We start from the raw sequence: 20,430 nt of genomic DNA, 5'->3' as shown, positions 1-20,430 counted from the left end.
TCAAATAAAAGTCAAATGCATTCTACAAAGCTAATTGAGTCAAATGAAAGTCATACACATTCAAACAATTCTTTTTATAACAAATTAAAGTCAAATGCATTCAACAAAGATAATTGATTAAAATGAAAATCAAACACATTCATACAAATCTTTTTAAATCAAATGAATGTCAAACACATTCAAACAAAGCTTTTTGAACCAAAAGAAAGTCAAATGCATTCAACAAAAATAATTGAGTCAAATGAAAGTCAAACACATCAAAACAAAGCTTTTTAAGTCAAATGAAAGTCAAATGCCTTCAACAAAGCTATTTGACTCAAACGAAAGTTAAACACATTCAAACAAAGCTTTTTGAATTAAATGAAAGTCAAATGCATTCAATAAATATAATTGAGTCAAATGAAAGTTAAACACATTCATAAAAAGGTTTTTGAATCAAATGAAAGTCAAATGCATTCAACTAAGCTAACTGAGTCAAATGAAAGTCAAACACATTCAAACAAAGCTTTTTGAATCAAATGAAAGTCAAATGCATTCAACAAAGATAATTGAGTCAAATGAAAGTTAAACACATTCAAACAAAGCTTTGTAAATCAAATGAAAGTTAAATGCATCCAACAAAGCTAATTGAGTCAAATGAAAGTCAAACACATTCATACAAAGCATTTTGAATCAAATGAAAGTCAAACGCATTCAAAAAAGATAATTGAGTCAAATGAAAGTCAAACAAATTCAAAAAAAAGCTTTTTGAATTAAATGAAAGTCAAATACATTCAACAAAGCTAATTGAGTCAAATGAAAGTCAAACACATTCATACAAAGCTTCTTGAATCAAATAAAAGTAAAAAGCATTCAACAAAGCTAATTGAGTCAAATGAAAGTTAAACACATTCATAGAAAACTTTTTGAATCTAAGGAAAGTCAAATGCATTCAACAAACATAATTGAGTCAAATGAAAGTCATACTCATTCAAACAAAGCTTTTTGAATCAAATGAAAGTCAAATGCATTCAACAAACCTTTTTGACTCATATGAAAGTCAAACACATTCAAACAAAGCTTTTTGAATCAAATGAGGGTCAAATGCATTCAATAAAGATAATTGAGTAAAATGAAAGTCAAACACATTCAAAAAAATCTTTTTGAATCAAATGAAAGTCAAATGCATTCAACAAAGATAATTGAGTCAAATGAAAGTCAAACACATTCGTACAAAGCTTTTCGAATCAAATGAATATCTAACACATTCAACTGAAGCTTTTTGAACGAAATGAAAGTTAAATTCAATTAATAAAGATAATTGAGTCAAAAGAAAGTCAAACACATTCAAACAAAGATTTTTTAGTCTAATGTAAGTCAAATTCATCTAACAAAGTTTTTTACCTCAAATGAAAGTCAAACACATTCAAACAAAGCTTTTTATATCAAATGAAAGTCAAATGCATTTAATAAAGATAATTGAGTCAAATGAAAGTCACACACATTCATAAAAAACTTTTTGAATCAAATGAAAGTCAAATGCATTTAACAAAGCTAATTGTATCAAATGAAAGTCAAAGACATTCAAACAAAGCTTTTTGAATCAAATGAAAGTCAAATGCATTGAACAAAGATAATTGAGTCAAATGAAAGTCAAATACATTCAAACAAAGCTTTTTGAATCAAATGAAAGTTAAATATATTCAACAAAGCTTTTTAACTCAAATTAAAGTCAAACATATTCAAACAAAGCTTTTTGAATTAAATGAAAGTCAAATGCATTCATCAAAGCTAATTGAGTCAAATGAAAGTCAAACACATTCAAACGAAGCTTTTTGAATCAAATGAAAGTAAAATTCATTCAACAAAGCTAATTGAGCCAAATAAAAGCCAAAAACATTCAAACAAAGCTTGTTGAATTAAATGAAAGTGAAATGCAATTAACAAAACTAATTGAGTTAAATGAAAATTAAACACATTATACAAAGCTAATTGAGTCAAATGACTGTCAAATGCATTCTACAAAGCTAATTGAGTCAAATGAAAGTCAAACACATTTAAAGAAAGCTTTTTGAGTCAAATGAAAGTCAAATGCATTCAACAAAGTTAATTGAGTCAAATGAAAGTCAAACACATTCAAACAAAGAATTTTGAATCAATTGATAATCAAATGCATTCAACAAAGATAATTGAGTCAAATGAAAGTCAAAGACATTCAAACAAAGCTTTTTGAATTAAATGAAAGTCAAATACATTCAACAAAGCTAATTGAGTCAAATGAAAGTCAAACACATTCATACAAAGCATTTTGAATCAAATGAAAGTCAAACGAATTCAACAAAGATAATTGAGTCAAATGAAAGTCAAACACGTTCAAAAAAAGCTTTTTGAATTAAATGAAAGTCAAATACATTCAACAAAGCTAATTGAGTCAAATAAAAGTCAAACACATTCTTACAAAGCTTCTTGAATCAAATGAAAGTAAAAAGCATTCAACAAAGCTAATTGAGTCAAATAAAAGTCAAACACATTATACAAAGCTAATTGAGTCAAATGAATGTCAAATGCATTCTACAAAGCTAATTGAGTCAAATGAAAGTCAAATACATTCATACAAAGCTTTTCGAATCAAATGAATATCTAACACATTCAAACGAAGCTTTTTGAACGAAATGATAGTCAAACACAATCAAACAAAGCTTTTTGAATTCAATGAAAGTGAAATGCAATTAACATAGCTAATTGAGTCAAATGAAAGTCAAACACATTCAAACAACGCTTTTTGAATCAAATGAAAGTCAAATGCATTCAACAAATCTAATTGAGTCAAATATAAATCAAACACATTCAAACAAAGCTTTTTGAATCAAATGAATGTCAAACACATTCAACAAAGATAATTGAGTCAAATGTAATTTAAACACATTGAAACAAAGATTTTTGAATTAAATGAATGCATTCAATAAAGACGGTTGAGTCTAATGAAAGTCAAACACATTCATACCAAGCTTTTTGAATCAAATGAAAGTCAAACGCATTCAACAAAGATAATTGAGTCAAATGTAATTCAAACACATTCAAACAAAGCTTTTTGAATTAAATGAAAGTCAAATGCATTCAACAAAGTAAATTGAGTCAAATGAAACTCAAACACATTCTAACAAAGATTTTTGAATCCAATGAAAGTAACATGCATTCAACAAAGCAAATTGAGTCAAATGAAAGTCAAACACATTCAAACAAAGCTATTTGAATTAAATGAAAGTGAAATGCAATTAACAAAGCTAATTGAGTCAAATGAAAATCAAACACATTCATACAAATCTTTTTGAATCAAAATGAATGTCAAACACATTTAAACAAAGCTTTTTTAACCAAATGAAAGTCAAATGCATTCAACAAAGATAATTGAATCAAATGAAAGTCAAATACATTAAAACAAAGTTTTTGAATCAAATAAAAGTCAAACATTCAAACAAAGCTTTTGGAATCAAATGAAAGTCAAACATTCAAACAAAGCTTTTTTAAATCAAATAAAAATAAAATGCATTCATCAAAGCTAATTGAGTCAAATGAATGTCAAACATTCAAACAAAGCTTTTTGAATCAAATTAAAGTCAAATGCATTCAACAAAGCTAATTGAGTCAAATGCAAGTCAAACACATTCAAACAATACTTTTTGAATCAAATGAAAGTCAAATGCATTCAAAAAAGCTAACTGAGTCAAATGAAACAAACACATTCAAACAAAGCTTTTTGAATCAAATGATAGTCAAACACAATCAAACAAAGCTTTTTGAATTCAATGAAAGTGAAATGCAATTAACATAGCTAATTGAGTCAAATGAAAGTCAAACACATTCAAACAATGCTTTTTGAATAAAATGAAAGTCAAATGCATTCAACAAAGCTAATTGAGTCAAATGAAAATCAAACACATTCAAACAAAGCTTTTTGAATCAAATGAATGTCAAACACATTCAACAAAGATTATTGAGTCAAATGAAATTCAAACACATTGAAACAAAGCTTTTTGAATCAAATAAATGCATTCAATAAAGATAATTGAGTCTAATGAAAGTCAAACACATTCATACAAAGATTTTTGAATCAAATGAAAGTCAAACGCAATCAACAAAGATATTTGAGTCAAATGTAATTCAATCACATTCAATCAAAGCTTTTTTAATTAAATGAAAGTCAAATGCATTCTACAAAGCAAATTGAGTCAAATGAAACTCAAACACATTCTAACAAAGATTTTTGAAACCAATGAAAGTAACATGCATTCAAGAAAGCAAATTAAGTCAAATAAAAGTCAAACACATTCAAACAAAGCTTTTTGAATTAAATAAAAGTGAATTGCAATTAACAAAGCTAATTGAGTCAAATGAAAGTCAAACACATTCATAGAAATCTTTTTGAATCAAAATGAATGTCAAACACATTCAAACAAAGCTTTTTTAACCAAATGAAAGTCAAATGCATTCAACAAGGATAATTGAGTCAAATGAAAGTCAAAAACATTAAAACAAAGTTTTTTGAATAAAAAAAAAGTCAAACATTCAAACAAAGCTTTTGAATCAAATAAAAGTCAAACATTCAAACAAAGCTTTTTAAAATCAAATAAAAAATCAAATGCATTCATCAAAGCTAATTGAGTCAAATGAAAGTCAAACATTCAAACAAAGCTTTTTGAATCAAATGAAAGTCAAATGCATTCAACAAAGTTAATTGAATCAAATGAAAGTAAAAAACATTCAAACAATGCTTTTTTTAATCAAATAAAAGTAAATGCATGCAACAAAGCTAATTGAGTCAAATGAAAGTCAAACTCATTCAACAAAGCTTTTTGAATCTAGTGAAAGTCAAACACATTGAAACAAAGTTTTTAAAATACAATGAAAGTCAAATGCATTCAACGAAGCTAATTGAGTCAAATAAAAGTCAAACACATTCATACAAAGCTTTTTGAATCAAATAAAAGTCCAATGAAATTTAATATCATTCAACAAAGCTTTTTTTATCAAATGAAAGTCAAACACATTAAAACAAAGCTTTTTGAATCAAATGAAAGTTAAAATCATTCAACAAAGTTAATTGAGTCAAATGAAAGTCAAACACATTCAAATAAAGCTTTTTGAATCAAATGAAAGTCAAATGCATTCATCAAAGCTAATTGAGTCAAATGAAAATCAAACACATTTAAACAAAGCTTTTTGAATTAAACGAAAGTTAAATGCATTCAACAAAGCTTTATGACTCAAATGAAAGTCAAACATATTCAAACAAAGCTTTTTGAATCAAATTAAAGTCAAATGCATTCAACAAAGCTAATTGAGTCAAATGAAAGTCAAATACATTCAAACAATACTTTTTGAATCAAATGAAAGTTAAATACATTCAACAAAGCTAATTGAGTCAAATGAAAGTCAAACACATTCAAACAACGCTTTTTGAATCAAATGATAGTCAAACACAATCAAAGAAAGCTTTTTGAATTCAATGAAAGTGAAATGCAATTAACATAGCTAATTGAGTCAAATGAAAGTCAAGAACATTCATACAAAGATAATACAGTCAAATGAAAATCAAATGCATCTACAAAACTAATTGAGTCAAATGAAAGTCAAACACATTCAAACAAAGCTTTTTGAATTTAATGAAAGTCAAATGCATTTAATAAAGCTAATTGAGTCTAATGAAAGTCAAACACATTCAAACAAAGCTTTTTGTATCAAATGAAAGTAAAATGCATTCAACAAAGCTAATTGAGTCAAATGAAAGTCAAACACATTCATACAATTGTTTTTGAATCAAATGAAAGTCAAATGCATTTTACAAAGATAATTGAATCAAATGAAAGTCAAACACATTCAAACAATGCTTTTTGAATCAAATGAAAGTCAAATGCATTCAACAAAGTTAATTGAGTCAAATAAAAGTTAATCACATTCAAACAAAGCATTTTGAATCAAATGAAAGTAAAATGCGTTCAACAAAGCTAATTCAGCCAAATAAAAGTCAAACACATTCAAACAAACCTTGTTGAATTAAATGAAAGTGAAATGCAATTAACAAAGCTAATTGAGTCAAATGAAAGTCAAACACATTATACAAAGCTAATAGAGTCAAATGAAAGTCAAATGCATTCTAGAAAGCCAATTGAGTCAAATGAAAGTCAAATACATTTAAAAAAAAGCTTTTTGAGTTAAATGAAAGTCAAATGCATTCAACAAAGTTGATTGAGTCAAATTAAAGTTAAACACATTCAAACAAAGCTTTTTGAATCAATTGAAAATCAAATGCATTCAACAAAGATAATTGAGTCAAACAAAAGTCAAACACATTCAAACTAAGCTTTTTGAATCAAATGAAATCAAATGTATTAAACAAAGCTATTTGAGTCAAATGAAAGTAAAACACATTCAAACAAAGCTTTTTGAATCAAACGAAAGTAAAATGAATTCAACAAAGCTAATTTAGTCAAATGAAAGTCAAACACATTCAAACAAAGCTTTTTGAATTAAATGAAAGTGAAATGCAATTAAGAAAGCTAATTGAGTCAAATCAAAGTCAAACAATTCATACAAAGCTAGTTGAGTCAAATGAAAGTCAAATGCATTCTGCAAAGCTAATTCAAATGAAATTCAAACACATTCAAACAAAGCTTTTTGACTCAAAGGAAAGTCAAATGCATTCAACAAAACTAATTAAGTCAAATTAAAGTTAAACTCATTCAAACGAAGCTTTATGAATCAAATGAAAGTAAAATGCATTCAACATAGCTAATTGAGTCAAATGAAAGTCAAACACATTTAAACAAAGCTTTTTGAATCAAATGAATGTCAAACACATTCAACAAAGATAATTGAGTCAAATGTAATTAAAACATATTAAAACAAAGCTTTTTAAATCAAATGAATGTATTCAATAAAGATAATTGAGTCTAATGAATGTGAAACACATTCATAGAAAGCTTTTGAAAGTCCAACGCATTCAACAAAGATAATTGAGTCAAATGTAATTCAAACACATTGAGACAAAGCTTTTTGATCCAATTGAAAGTCAAATGCATTCAACAAAGATAATTGAGTCAAATGAAAGTCAAAAACATTAAAACAAAGCTTTTTGAATCAAATAAAAGTCAAACATTCAAGCAAAGCTTTTTGAATCAAATGAAAGTCAAACATTCAAACAAAGCTTTTTTTAAATCAAATGAAAATCAAATGCATTCATCAAAGCTAATTGAGTCAAATGAAAGTCAAACATTCAAAGAAAGCTTTTTGAATCAAATGAAAGTCAAATGCATTCAATAAAGTTAATTGAGTCAAATGAAAGTCAAACACATTCAAACAAAAAGAAAAGGAAAAGAAAGGAAGAAAAAAAAAAAAAAGAAAAAGGAAAAAGAAAATAAAGAGGAGGAAAAAATTTGGGGATGTATGGGGTATTTATAGGAGAGAGAGTGGTGTAGGGTTAGTTTTAAGATTGGGCCTCTGATGGGAAGGAGAACGGTAGGTCGTTGGGCTACCACCCCACCCAATCAAACAAAATTTGTAACTTAACTAACCCCTATTTGGCGTAGTGGTAAGTCAAGGTCGAACCCAAGGGAATGGATATCAAATGCACGATGCCTAAATCAAGCTATTTCGGAGTCAAGAAGGGGTTGAGGTAGAACTTAGGCTAAACTAGGCAATGCAAAACTTATATGAGATCAATCTAAGACACTAGAGCAATGGATCCACATGCAATCATAATGGAAACGGTAATTTGGGAGGTTGAACCAACTAAGTCAAGCGATATGAAGGAAAATCATCATGTATCCAAAAGAGCATACTAAGATGGTTCACCTAGAGGTCTAACTAGCGTCAACTACGCTAAACACTACCTAGGGAACGTCACAAAGCACCTCAATCGTGAAATTGCAAGTTTACTAATCAATGGTCCGTATCATAGCAAGCTTACAATGCAATCTAGTGTGAATAACTAGGGTGATCAAGCCTAAATCAAACACACACATGCACATAATCAATCAACCAATTTAATCACATCATCAACTCAATCAATGTTCCCCCAAATTAACCTCAATTCATCATCAATACATGCTTCACCACTACCCTAGCAAAAAAACTACTCACAATCCATAAAGAACAACAAAATCAAAGCTAAACTAATCATCATTCCCAAATTTATCAATTGAAATCAAATTGAAACAAGCAAAATCAATCAACTATCAATTAATCAAATCAAACAACAATACTAATGAAATCAAACTTTGAATTGCATTAAAGAGTAAAGAATCCTTACAAACTTGATAGAAATCAAATCAAATGAAGCAATCTTCAATCATCAATCATCAAACCCACACTTTCTCTCTCTAAAAATGCTAAGAACTAATGTTTTCTCTCTCTAAAATCTAATCTAATCTAATTCTCCTCCCATGAAGATCCAAACTTCTCTCTATAAAAGGAATGAAATAACTAACAATCCCAAGAGGAAGTTGGGAAAGACGTCCAAAAATAGACCCACGTTGGTGCGGGCGCTCGAAGGAGTGTACCCAGGAATGTGCGCCCGCACACACCTGATGTGCGGCCGCACACGACAGATGTGCGGCCGCACACTCCTCAAGTGCGCCCGCACATAGCTGCAGCTTCCTCCTTTCTTCTTTGCCCTTGCTCACGAGGTGCACGCATCCTAAATGATGATGATGGAGGACAAGGTAGGCAGCAACTTCCTTGAATTTTCTTGAAGAAAATGAGCCATGAGGAAGGCATAAACAAGACTTTGAAGCATGCTCCTTGAACCTCATTGACTTGAAACTTCTTGCACAAGCTTTAGGCATGAAAATCAATGGAAAACCATAGAAAGGAAGCCCGGGAATCCTTGGACAATCAATCACAACCTACAACCAAAGGATAAAAAGCAAGTAAAAAGGGAAAAGAAAGCAAGTAAACAAGAAAAAGCACGAAATAGAGAAACAAACTACAAAAGGCATAAAAAGAGGAAAACAAGAATAAAACTAAGGAAAACTAAAGAAAAGAAAGATAAAAAGAAATAAAAATCATCCAAAAAGGAACCAAATGAGTGCCAAAAATGTCACTCATCAAATTCCCCCAAGCTAAACTTTTGCTCGTCCTCGAGCAAAACAAAGCAAGAAAAAGAGAGGATGAAAATTTTATTGAAAACGAAAAAGAAAGACTCAAGATAAGAATATACACTAAAACTCATTGTCGTAGGAATCACGGTTGTTTTTAGCTACAACAAGCCCTTTAAACCCCAAAGTCGCCTATGAGGACGAGTGAGGTCTCGTAAGGGTATCCTAAGAGTTTGACCCATAACTCTCCACCAAACATCAATGAGGCAAACCAAAGAATTAAAAGAAAGAAAATGAAATAAAAACAAACCTTTACGAAATGAACCAACATAAAGACTATAAAGCAAATGAACGACAATCTTTCTCAAGTAGTTAAGGTATGCACGTTTCAAGATATCCAAGGTTGATAGAAACATAGGGTATGCTAGGCATAGGAACTAGTTATCACAATTCACTTTCATCCCAAACAATCTTACCGCGTTCTTCCCACTAGTCTCAAATCTCCCCTTAGTGAGTGTCCCAATCATTCCTCGAAGGAACCGGAAAAGAAATATTTGAAGGCTACTCGACATCTTGACTATGCATCCCCTTTCCTTAGGCAATGACCCATGATGCCCTCCCTCGAATAGTGACTCAACTATCTAGGTCAAAAGGTCTTTCCCAAAGGTTGTAACGTAAGGCAATAAGGGTGAAGGTAGGCTAAAAATTTGAAATTTGGTGGTTTTCCTAAAAATGAAGCAAAGAATGGCCAATTCTTGGAATCACAATCAAGTAATCACCAATCCAAACAAAAATACTCACACCCCCAAGCTTATTCAAAGCTATATATCACAAACATATACACAAAAAGCGTGAGAACGCTTCCCCCCAAGCTTAAATGGAGCATTGTCCTCAATGCTCAAAAAGGGAGAAAACTCACATCAAAATATCGTTAAATTTTTTCATTTTTCTCTTTTTTTTTGTTCTGTTCATTTTTTTGTTAGTGCTTTGTCCTATCCTCTTTTAACTTTGGACGGCTTCTTCGATTTTAGCACTTATTTGTCCATGCCTTTTATAATATAGGACGGCTTTTACTTATACTCATTTGCCATTATTCACAAGGAAATCATAACACAATCTTGCTTTCATAAGAACCAAACATTTCAACTTCTCCACCACAAACTCCATCAAGAATGATCAATTGCGTCACAAAAACCAAGAAAAGAAAGAAAATGAAACAAAAGGCCAAAGATCTAAAGATGTGGCTTGAAAAGAAGGGATAAGGCTCAAATGTTTGCAAGAAGGCAAATGTAAACCCAAAAATAAAGAAAATAACAAAATAAAACAAAAATGAAAATACCACCCCGAAAAATGTGCCTTTGTCCTTCCTAGATAGTATGGTCTCGTGTTTGAGAATCATACATCAAGCTTTATTAGATTAGGTTTGCATAGTCAAGGATCCACGCCGCTCATACAAGGAATGTTGAAGGCTAGAAAAGCAAGTAACCTCACAAGGTTGTGGCAAAAACTCACCAATGGTGTCAAATCAACTATAGGAAGCAACTACCAACATACCACAAACAAGTAGAATCCGGCTTCATGATCCTCCTAGTTCAAACCAACTACCCTAGCATACACTATCCTAGAGTCAACCAAACATAATCTCAAACCGTGCATACCTTTACAACCTAGGAAGAAAGTCATGCAAAAGACAAGTCCAATGTACAATGATCATCTCAAAAGAAAAGAAATGAAAAACAATGCCTCAAAATCACATCAAAAATAAAAAGAAAAATAAAAAGAAAAATAAAAGAAAATAAGAGAAAAAGGTAAAATAAAAGAAAGTAAAAGAAAAGAAAATGGAGACATAGGAAAGGAAAACATAGGAGAAAATCAGGCAAAGGTCTAGAAAGCATGTTAAACACATAAAAATCCCAATCGATAAACAAGTGATCGATAGACAACAAAGTCACCGATCCCAAACACATTACGTGTTAACAAGCATCCATCCTCGAACCATTCAACTTCTCCTAAACTAATCCTATTCTATGCAACCAAGGAAAATAGAGAGAAAAATAAGAAAGATCTCACCGGCTCCAAGCTTAGCAAAAATAAACGAAGTAAGTAGAAACCACCTCGTTGCATTCCATAAACAAAAGCTTCTACTAAATACCAAGTGAGAAAAAGAGAATAAAAGAATCTATATACAAAGAAAATTGTTAGTAACTTCCAAATGAAACCAGCCGAAAATTCGGCAGCATAACGACAGGAAATGAAAAATATATATCAGAGACAGGGAAACATCATCAGCAACAAGAATCATCGGAGCAATAGCAGAGCAGATAGATAAAGAATATAGCAAGTCATCATCAAAGAAACAGCAGATAAAACATCACAGAGACACCAGAGCAGACAGAGGACATAGAGGCTAAGAAAGAAGAATGCAAAGTAAACCACTAGCAAGGAGGAGAACCGTGCAAACCATAACCAACCTAAACCCACTCCCCCAAGCTATAAATGAGCCACCCCTCCCCCAAGCTAAACCCAACCATAGGGCAAACACAAAACACAATCATAAAGCATGTATACGGAGAGGGGTAGCCAAAATGGCTCACTCGGCACTAAAGTAAGGGGTAGAACTAGTACTCCCCCCACCTAACGAAACAACTTCCTTCCCTTTAGCCTTACCCAACCTCCTAAGGGCATCAACAGCAAAATAGTCAGACCAGTCATCCAAGACAGGGGGCCCTGAACGACCCCATCTCCCCTCAGTCTCAGGGGAAGGGAAAGGAGCAGGGTTTGCTGGATCATAAGTCCAGTCACATCCTCCCGGCCTCCTGTAATCGTAATCCCCTTTAGAGGTCCCACGAATAGCACTATGCGCCATATGCGGGCCCTCCCAGTAGGGATAGCAAAGACGGGGCCCCACCGCCTTGTCAAAAGGCTCCCACTATGGGACAGGGCCCTCTTGGACCGGGAGATATGGATAATTCACATAAGGCTCAATATCCCCTCTAGAAACATGAAAGTCATACACCCTCCTAGAATGATAATCATAACCACCCACAAAACAAGTATTCCCCATAGAAGAAGAAGACAATGCAATAGAAAGGGCATCAATCTTGGCATGCAAGCTAGATAAATCATGCAAGGGAGGGGACGGAAGAGGAAGAGGAGTAGGAGAAGAAGTTCGAGGGGTACCTCCCTTAGATGAAGAGGCCTTAGACTTTGGAAGAACATTACCCGAAGAAGGCACGGATCCCCGACGAAAAGAAACCGGAATGTCTCTCTTGGGCGGCTTCCAAGGATAGGGCGAACTCTTGTCTCTCACCATCGACCCTTCATAGGGAATGAGGCACCAATCGGTTGTTCGAGACACCTTCCAAATAAACAAATCGTCCATAATAGTGCGCTCGATGAACTTTTGATTGACTAAGGTAAATGTACCCAACAAACAAGACGGAGACTTCTCTCTAGGATCTTTAATCTCCACAAGATCTCCAATCATGGAAGCATATTTCTTGTTAAGTGATAGCACGATGAGGGTGATCATACCCCCAATTTGAATGCTTCCCGAGAGAAAGAAACGGTCACGAATATCGATGAAGCGGTCAAGCAAATGCCTTGCAAAATCAATTACATCAAAGTCCTCCAACATATCATCCCGATATCGATGAGCCAACCATAGCCAACTTAATTGCTCTTGAGAAATAGCTCCAAGAGATTCCTTGGAGAAAAATGCATAGGTTAGCATGCGGCTAAAATAGCGCATCGCTCCATGGACAATTGAGGCCGATTTGGAAGTTTGGGCACAATAAGTATCCTCAATAGAAATATCATCCCACCAATCGTTCTCATCATACCTATGGTCGCGATGGAGAGCTTCATAAGCCGGATAGATCAAAGGCTTGCCATCAATAGGCTCCGGAAAGTTGAACATCTTATTTAGGAATGAAAGAGGGATGGAATAGTCCTCATTGAATACTTGGAAGGTAAGTGTTGGGCATTCATTGTCATCACCGTCCTCATGCACCTCGAGTGAAGAAAGGAACTCATAAGTGAGCCTTGCATAGGTGGGAGCATTAAGGTCAATGAAATGCTCAAGTCCCAAATTCCGAGCTAACATCCTCACATCATCATCTATCCCAAGAAGAGTAGTAGTGTCTCTATCATAGAATCTTGTGGAATACAATTTCCTTGAAGAAAGACTTTCAAATCTAGCCCAATGCTCTTGGACCGTGAATTTGATGCCATAGGTTTCTTTGATGGAAAAAGGTGGATCAATTGTGTTTCTCGATTTTGTAACTTTTGCACGCTTAGCTTGTCTTGAACCACCCATCTATAAGATAATGCACAATGAAAATGATTTCAATAGTAGGAATGGTGTGCTAAAATTAATTATGAACATGGGGAAAAATAAAAGGACAATATGACATGAGTTTAAGCAAAATTTCAATAGAGGTGAAAAATGCATAATCAAGGCATCACAATTGACACAAGTATTACCCCAAATCACAATTAACAAAAGCAACTATACTCCATACTACCAACAACCACTTTCTCCATTATCACCATCAACATCAACAAAACACCCTAGAACTTAAACATATGTAAATCCAACAAGGTTCATGCCAATATTTGTAAATGCTCAAGTAAAATCAACATCATAAATAGATTTCACAAAACCATCATCAACAATTCCACATTCATCATCATAAAAACAAGAGGTAGTAATGGTGGAGAATATGAGGGTAGTACTAATCATGCTCAAATATGTAAATTGAAACTTTCGCACATAAAACATGCAATTATACTCTCAATTGATTGAAAATCACAACAATTAATCAAGAAAAACACTACTACACATAAACATCTCCAACAATCATACCAACAAGTTTCAATTAACAAGTACCCAAAATTTTCAAACTAGGAGTGAGAAAATTACCTTTAAGGATGTAGAATGAAGACTTGGGGAGCAAAGTAAAGAGAATTATGGAAAATTTGATGAGGAAAAATGAAAAATATTATGAGGAGAATGGAGAGCAACTATGAGCAACCACAATATACCTAAGGAGGAAGGAGAACGAAATAGGAGAGAGAGAGAATGAAGAATCGGGGTTAAGTGAGGAGGAAAAACACTCCCCACGTATACCCAGTAGTGTGCGGCCGCACAAGAGGGGTGTGCGCCCGCACAGGGCTCGTGTGCGGCCGCACATTGCTTTGTGCGGGCGCACAAAATCTGGGTTTTATTCCCGATTTTTCTTCCTCCCTCACCATGTGCGCACACCCCATGATGGTTATGAGGAACCATATAGGCAGTAGCTACACTTCATATTGGAGAAAGAAAAACATGAAAATCATGAAAATAAACACAAGTATTCACCATTCTCCATACTTACCCACCTTTCCAACTTAAGAATTGGGACAAGTTTACCTCAAAATTCGCATCAAAATTGTTGGAATTAAACTCAAACCATCCTACAACATCAAACACAACAAAATTAGATCACAAAATCATCATCAAAACCAAAAGAAAAACCAAAAGAAAAAGGAAGAAAAAGTTAGAAAACACGGGTTGCCTCCCGTGAAGCGCTTAATTTAGAGTTTAAGCTAGACATCCTCCACCTCTTTCAAGGCGGATCATAAAGAGTCATGTCATGAATGACCCCCCCGAACACTCCATCATAATACCTCTTTAGTCTATGTCTGTTAACCTTAAAAGTTCTTGAAAAATCCAAAGGAGAAATTTCGATAGAACCATTTGAAAACACCTCTTGAACAACAAAAGGGCCGGTCCAACGAGACATCAATTTTCCGGGAAAAAGTCTCATTTTGGAATTGAAAAGAAGCACCTTATCCCCCGGAACAAACTCTTTCTTCTCAATGAGCTTATCATGCACCTCCTTAGTTCTAGCTTTATACAAGCTAGCACAATCATAAGCATCCAATCGAAGCTCTTCTAACTCATGAAGATCTAACCAACGTTGCTCACCCGCACTAGCCAAATCAAAGTTGATCTTTTTAATAGCCCAATGAGTGCGGTGCTCAAGTTCAACCGGAAGGTGACAAGATTTTCCATAAACCAAGCGATAAGGAGTGGTACCAATAGGAGTTTTGAAAGCCGTTCTATATGCCCATAGAGCATCATCAAGCTTGTTTGCCCAATCTTTCCTAATCCTAGCAACCGTCTTCTCAAGAATTAACTTAATTTGACGATTAGATACCTCAACTTGCCCATTAGTTTGAGGATGATAAGGAAGACCAAATCGTTGGTTCACTCCATGCTTCTTCAACATCTTCCGGAAAGCATAGTGCACAAAGTGTGAGCCATTGTCACTTATAACCGCTTTGGGGATGCCAAACCTAGGGAATATTATCTTTTTGAACAATTTCATCACCACTTTATGGTCATTAGTGGGAGAAGCAATGGCTTCCACCCACTTTGACACATAATCAACGGCAACAAGGATATATTGATTCCCATAAGAAGATGGAAAAGGACCCATAAAATCTATACCCCAAACATCAAATATCTCCAATTCAAGTATTGGTTGTTGGGGCATCTCATTCCTCCTTGAAATATTCCCGGTCCTTTGACATTGATCACAACTTTTGACATACTCCCAAGCATTCTTAAAGAGGTTAGGCCACCATAATCCACATTGAAGCACCTTAGAGGCCGTTCTTGAAACACCCATATGACCACCACTAGGATCCGAGTGGCACATCTTCAAAACATTTGGTATTTCCTCATTCGGCACACATCGGCGCAACAATCTATCCACACCTCTTTTGTACAAGATTGCCTCATCCCATACATAGTGCCTTGCTTCTCTCTTAAGCTTTCTCTTTTGATTGTTGGAAAAAGAAAGAGGAAACTCCCCACAAGCAAGAAAATTCACCAAATCGGCAAACCAAGGGAGCTCCTTCATATTGATAACATACAAGGAATCATCCAACATCCGGTCCTCTATAGGAGACCCATCGTCTTGAACTTGAAAATCTTCAAGTCTAGACAAATGATCCGCAACAACATTTTCAGCACCTTTTTTATCTCGGATCTCAAGATCAAAAGATTGTAGCTCAAGGACCCAACGAATTAACCTCGGTTTGGATTCCTTTTTTCCAAAGAGATACTTCAAAGCCGCATGATCGGTGAAAACTATAGTCTTAGACCCCAACAAGTAACAACAGAATTTCTCAAAAGAATGAACAATAGCCAAGAATTCCTTTTCCGTTGTTGTGTAATTTCTTTGAGCACCATTGAGAGTCTTTGACATATAATAGATGACATGGAGCTTTTTGTCAATTCTTTGACCCAACACACCTCCTATAGCCGTATCACTTGCATCACACATGAGCTCAAATGGCAAATCCCATCTAGGGGCTTGGACAATAGGAGTAGAAGTCAAAGCTTTCTTCAATTTATTAAAAGCTTCCAAGCAAGCATCATTAAAGACAAAATCAACATCTTTTTGGAGAAGATCATTTAAGGGCTTAGCAATAAGAGAAAAGTCTTTGATAAACCTTCTATAAAATCCGGCATGACCCAAGAATGATCTTACCCCTTTCACATTGACCGGAGGAGGTAACTTATCTATCACCTCAATCTTAGCCTTGTCAACCTCGATGCCTTTATTGGAAATTTTATGGCCTAGAACAATCCCTTCTTCCACCATGAAGTGGCATTTTTCCCAATTAAGCACCAAGTTGACTTTTTCACATCTCTCTAAGCATCTTTCAAGATTTTTGAGGCAATCCTCAAATGAAACACCTCCCACGGAAAAATCATCCATGAAGACTTCCATTTCCTCTTCAAGCATGTCCCCAAAAATGCTCATCATGCACCTTTGAAAGGTCGCCGGAGCATTACACAACCCAAAGGGCATTCTTCTATAAGCAAAAGTACCATAGGGGCATGTGAAGGTTGTCTTTTCTTGATCCTCGGGGTGAATAGGAATTTGAAAGAATCCCGAATATCCATCAAGAAAGCAATAGAATTTGTGCCTAGTCAACCTTTCAAGCATTTGGTCAATAAAAGGGAGAGGGAAATGATCCTTTTTGGTTGATGTGTTTAGACGTCTATAGTCTATACACATCCTCCAACCGGTGACCGTTCGAGTTGGAATGAGCTCACCTTTCTCATTCTCAACTACGGTCATACCCCCCTTTTTAGGAACGACATGCACGGGGGAGACCCACCTTGAGCTTGAAATGGGGAATATAATACCCGCATCCAAAAGCTTGGTGATCTCTTTCTTAACTACTTCTCCCATTTGGGGATGTAGTTTCCTTTGTCGTTCAATAGAAGGAAGGGTGCCTTCCTCAAGTGTTATGTGATGTGTATACAAGGCGGGGCTTATCACTTTAAGATCATCAATTGTGTACCCCAAAGCACCTTGGTGCTTTCTCAAAACACCAAATAACGCTTGAGCTTGGCTCTCACTCAAGGATGCACTAACAATAACGGGATATGTAGAAATAGGGCCTAAGAATTCATACCTAAGGTGTGATGGTAGAGGTTTTAGCTCTACCATGGGAACACCTTTACCTTCTTTGGTTGAGGCCACTTGCAAAGCATCTTGACTTGATATCCCCATGCAAGTTTCTTCTCCACTCCCTATATCGCCTTCATTAAGCAAATTTTCATACAATTGCTCTTCCTTGGTTGAGATACCTATCTTTTCCTTGTTCAATAAAACACACTCAAGAGGATCGTTAGATGTGAGCAAGTGCTCATGTATGGAATTCACAATATTATCAAGCACTTCAACTCTCATGCAATTTTCTAAAGAAGAGGAAGGATATTTCATTCCTTCATTCAAATCAAATTCAATTTCTTCCTCCCCTATCTTAAGAGATATCTTAGCACTTTTCACATCTATCATAGCCCCCGATGTAGCAAGGAAAGGTCTACCTAAGATGATAGGTATTGTAGCATCTTCATCCATGTCCAACACTACAAAATCAACTGGAATAACAAATTTTCCAACCCTTACAGGCACATCTTCTACCTTTCCCTTAGGAATCTTGATTGACCTATCGGCTAGTTGCAAGGTAATCTTTGAAGGTAGAAGTTCTCCTAGACCTAATCTTTGATAAACCGAATATGGCATAAGGCTAACACTAGCTCCTAAATCACATAAGGCATTATCAATTTGGGTCTTGTTGATAGCACAAGGGATGGAAAAATTTCCGGGATCCTTCAACTTAGGAGGCATCTTATTCATGATGATTGCACTACAATGCTCGGTAAGGCTAATGGTCTCCACCACATCACAGGTCCTTTTTCCACTCAAAATTTCCTTAAGGAACTTAGCATAATCTGGCATTTGCTCAACAACATCGGTGAAAGGAAGAGTTAAATGAAGTTGCTTAAGCATCTCTACAAATTTCCCAAATTGCTCATCCAACTTATATCTATTATATCTTTGAGGATAGGGGAGCCTTTGTTTGCAAACCTCTCTCTCTTTCTCTATCACCTTCTCTACTTGTTCCTCACCAACATTTTCGCTCAAGGGGCATTCATCACCTTCAATTTCAATGGAATTCTTACTAGTTCTCTCATTGGCAACACTCTTCTTAGGCACACCTCCCTCAAGGACCTTACCACTTCTAGTAACAATGGCATCCATAGGGTTCCTAGAATCTAGGCTAGGTGGAGTCAAAGAAGAAGAAGAGTTTGCATATTCCTTGAATATACTAGTCAATTGAGAAAGTTTTTCACTCAAATCTTTGTTATAAGCCAACATGTAATTAAACTTCTCTTCATTCAAAACCATACACATTTCCAAAGTCTTGGCTTTTTTCTCAATGACACTTTCCAAAAATTCTCTAGAAGGAAATGATTGGTCATGGGAATTATCATTTAAACTTTGAGCATTTGGAACTAAATCAATTGGGGAACCATCTTGGAAACTTGCTTGAAAATATCCCCTAGATTGATTATTCCAATTACCCCTTGTTTCATTTTGGCTCCTTTGTTGACCATAGTTATCATAACCTTGGTTATGATCCCCATGTCTATAGCCATGACCATGACCATTACAACCATGATGGTTATAGTCATGATGATTCATATGATAAGTCCTATTTCCAATATTCCTTTGAACATCATTTCTAGGTTCACAAGCATGATTATTGACATAATTCATGTGTTCCATTTCACTTCCATCACATTCACTACAAGAAACATTTGGGCATTTAGAAGCATTATGATCATTCATTCCACATAATTGACATGGCCAACATTCCACAATCATGCAACAAGTAGAAAGATTGGAGTTAGAGTGAGTAGATGTACCTCTCCCCTTAATTTGGGAGGGAAGAATTGGAGCTTGGGAAGGAGGCTTCTCAAGCTTTTCCTTGAGGGACTTAACTTCTTTCCCTAAATCCTCAATCAAAGTGGTCAAATCATTGATGACACCTAGTTGTTCGATCGAGTAACCCTTGCTTGTTGATTCTTTTTCCACCTCTTGCCAATTCATATAATGACGAGCTACTTCATCAATAGCATCAACCACTTCTTCTTCCGTCTTGTTCATGATTGGGCCTCCGGCTCCGACATCCAAACTTGCTCTCCCATGAGGACTCAACCCACCATAAAAGATATGTATGATTTGGTAGGTAGGAATCCCATGGTGTGGACACTCCCTTTGATAATCCTTAAATCTTTTCCATGCTTCATAAAGGCTTTCATTAGGCTTTTGCTTGAACCTTTGAATCAAAGATCTTGCTTCCGCCGTTTTCTTTTGAGGATAAAAACGGAACAAGAAAGCTTTGGTGACATCATCCCAAGTTTTCAAGGAATTGGGCTTCATCTCTTTATCTAGCCATTCCAAAGATCTTCCTATGAGGGAGAAAGGGAACAACTTAAGGCGGATGAATTCTTGAGGAACTCCATTAATCTTGATTGTATTACAATATTTTTCAAACTCCTTAAGATGGTTCAATGGGCTCTCGTTCTTCGCCCCACCATATTGTCTCCTCTCAATAAGGGTGATCATTGCCGGCTTTATTTCAAAGTCATTCTCCGGTGATATAGGTGGAGCTATTGCGCTCTCATGCCTATAAGCCCCGGGAACTCCAAGCTCCTTCAAGGTAACCCTTGAACTACCTCCCATGACTTGGGATCTACACACACAAAACTCAAAGACAATATTAGTAGCACGGCTACAAGTGTAGCCTAAGTGTAAAATCTTTTTGTATTTTATCAAAATGAAATAGACTCAAAAACAACATGCACTCAAGCACCATTCCCCGGCAACGGCGCCATTTTGATGGGAAGGAGAACGGTAGGTCGTTGGGCTACCACCCCACCCAATCAAACAAAATTTGTAACTTAACTAACCCCTATTTGGCGTAGTGGTAAGTCAAG

At 34.9% G+C, this 20,430-nt stretch overlaps 1 non-coding gene across 1 annotated transcript; it reads left to right on the top strand.

The window, feature by feature from the left end:
- The first annotated feature begins 19,685 nt into the window (after positions 1 to 19,685).
- LOC145599885 (small nucleolar RNA R71) lies at positions 19,686 to 19,791 on the top strand. The gene has a single exon (XR_014104138.1). It is a non-coding gene; the product is annotated as a small nucleolar RNA R71 (small nucleolar RNA).
- The last annotated feature ends 639 nt before the right edge of the window (positions 19,792 to 20,430 follow it).

This window comes from Chenopodium album, chromosome 20, assembly GCF_948465745.1.
Source record: "Chenopodium album chromosome 20, dcCheAlbu1.1, whole genome shotgun sequence".
NCBI classification, from domain to species: domain Eukaryota; kingdom Viridiplantae; phylum Streptophyta; class Magnoliopsida; order Caryophyllales; family Amaranthaceae; genus Chenopodium; species Chenopodium album.
The sequence above is the reverse complement of the archived record's forward strand: the minus strand, read 5'-3'. Positions and strand labels throughout refer to the sequence as shown.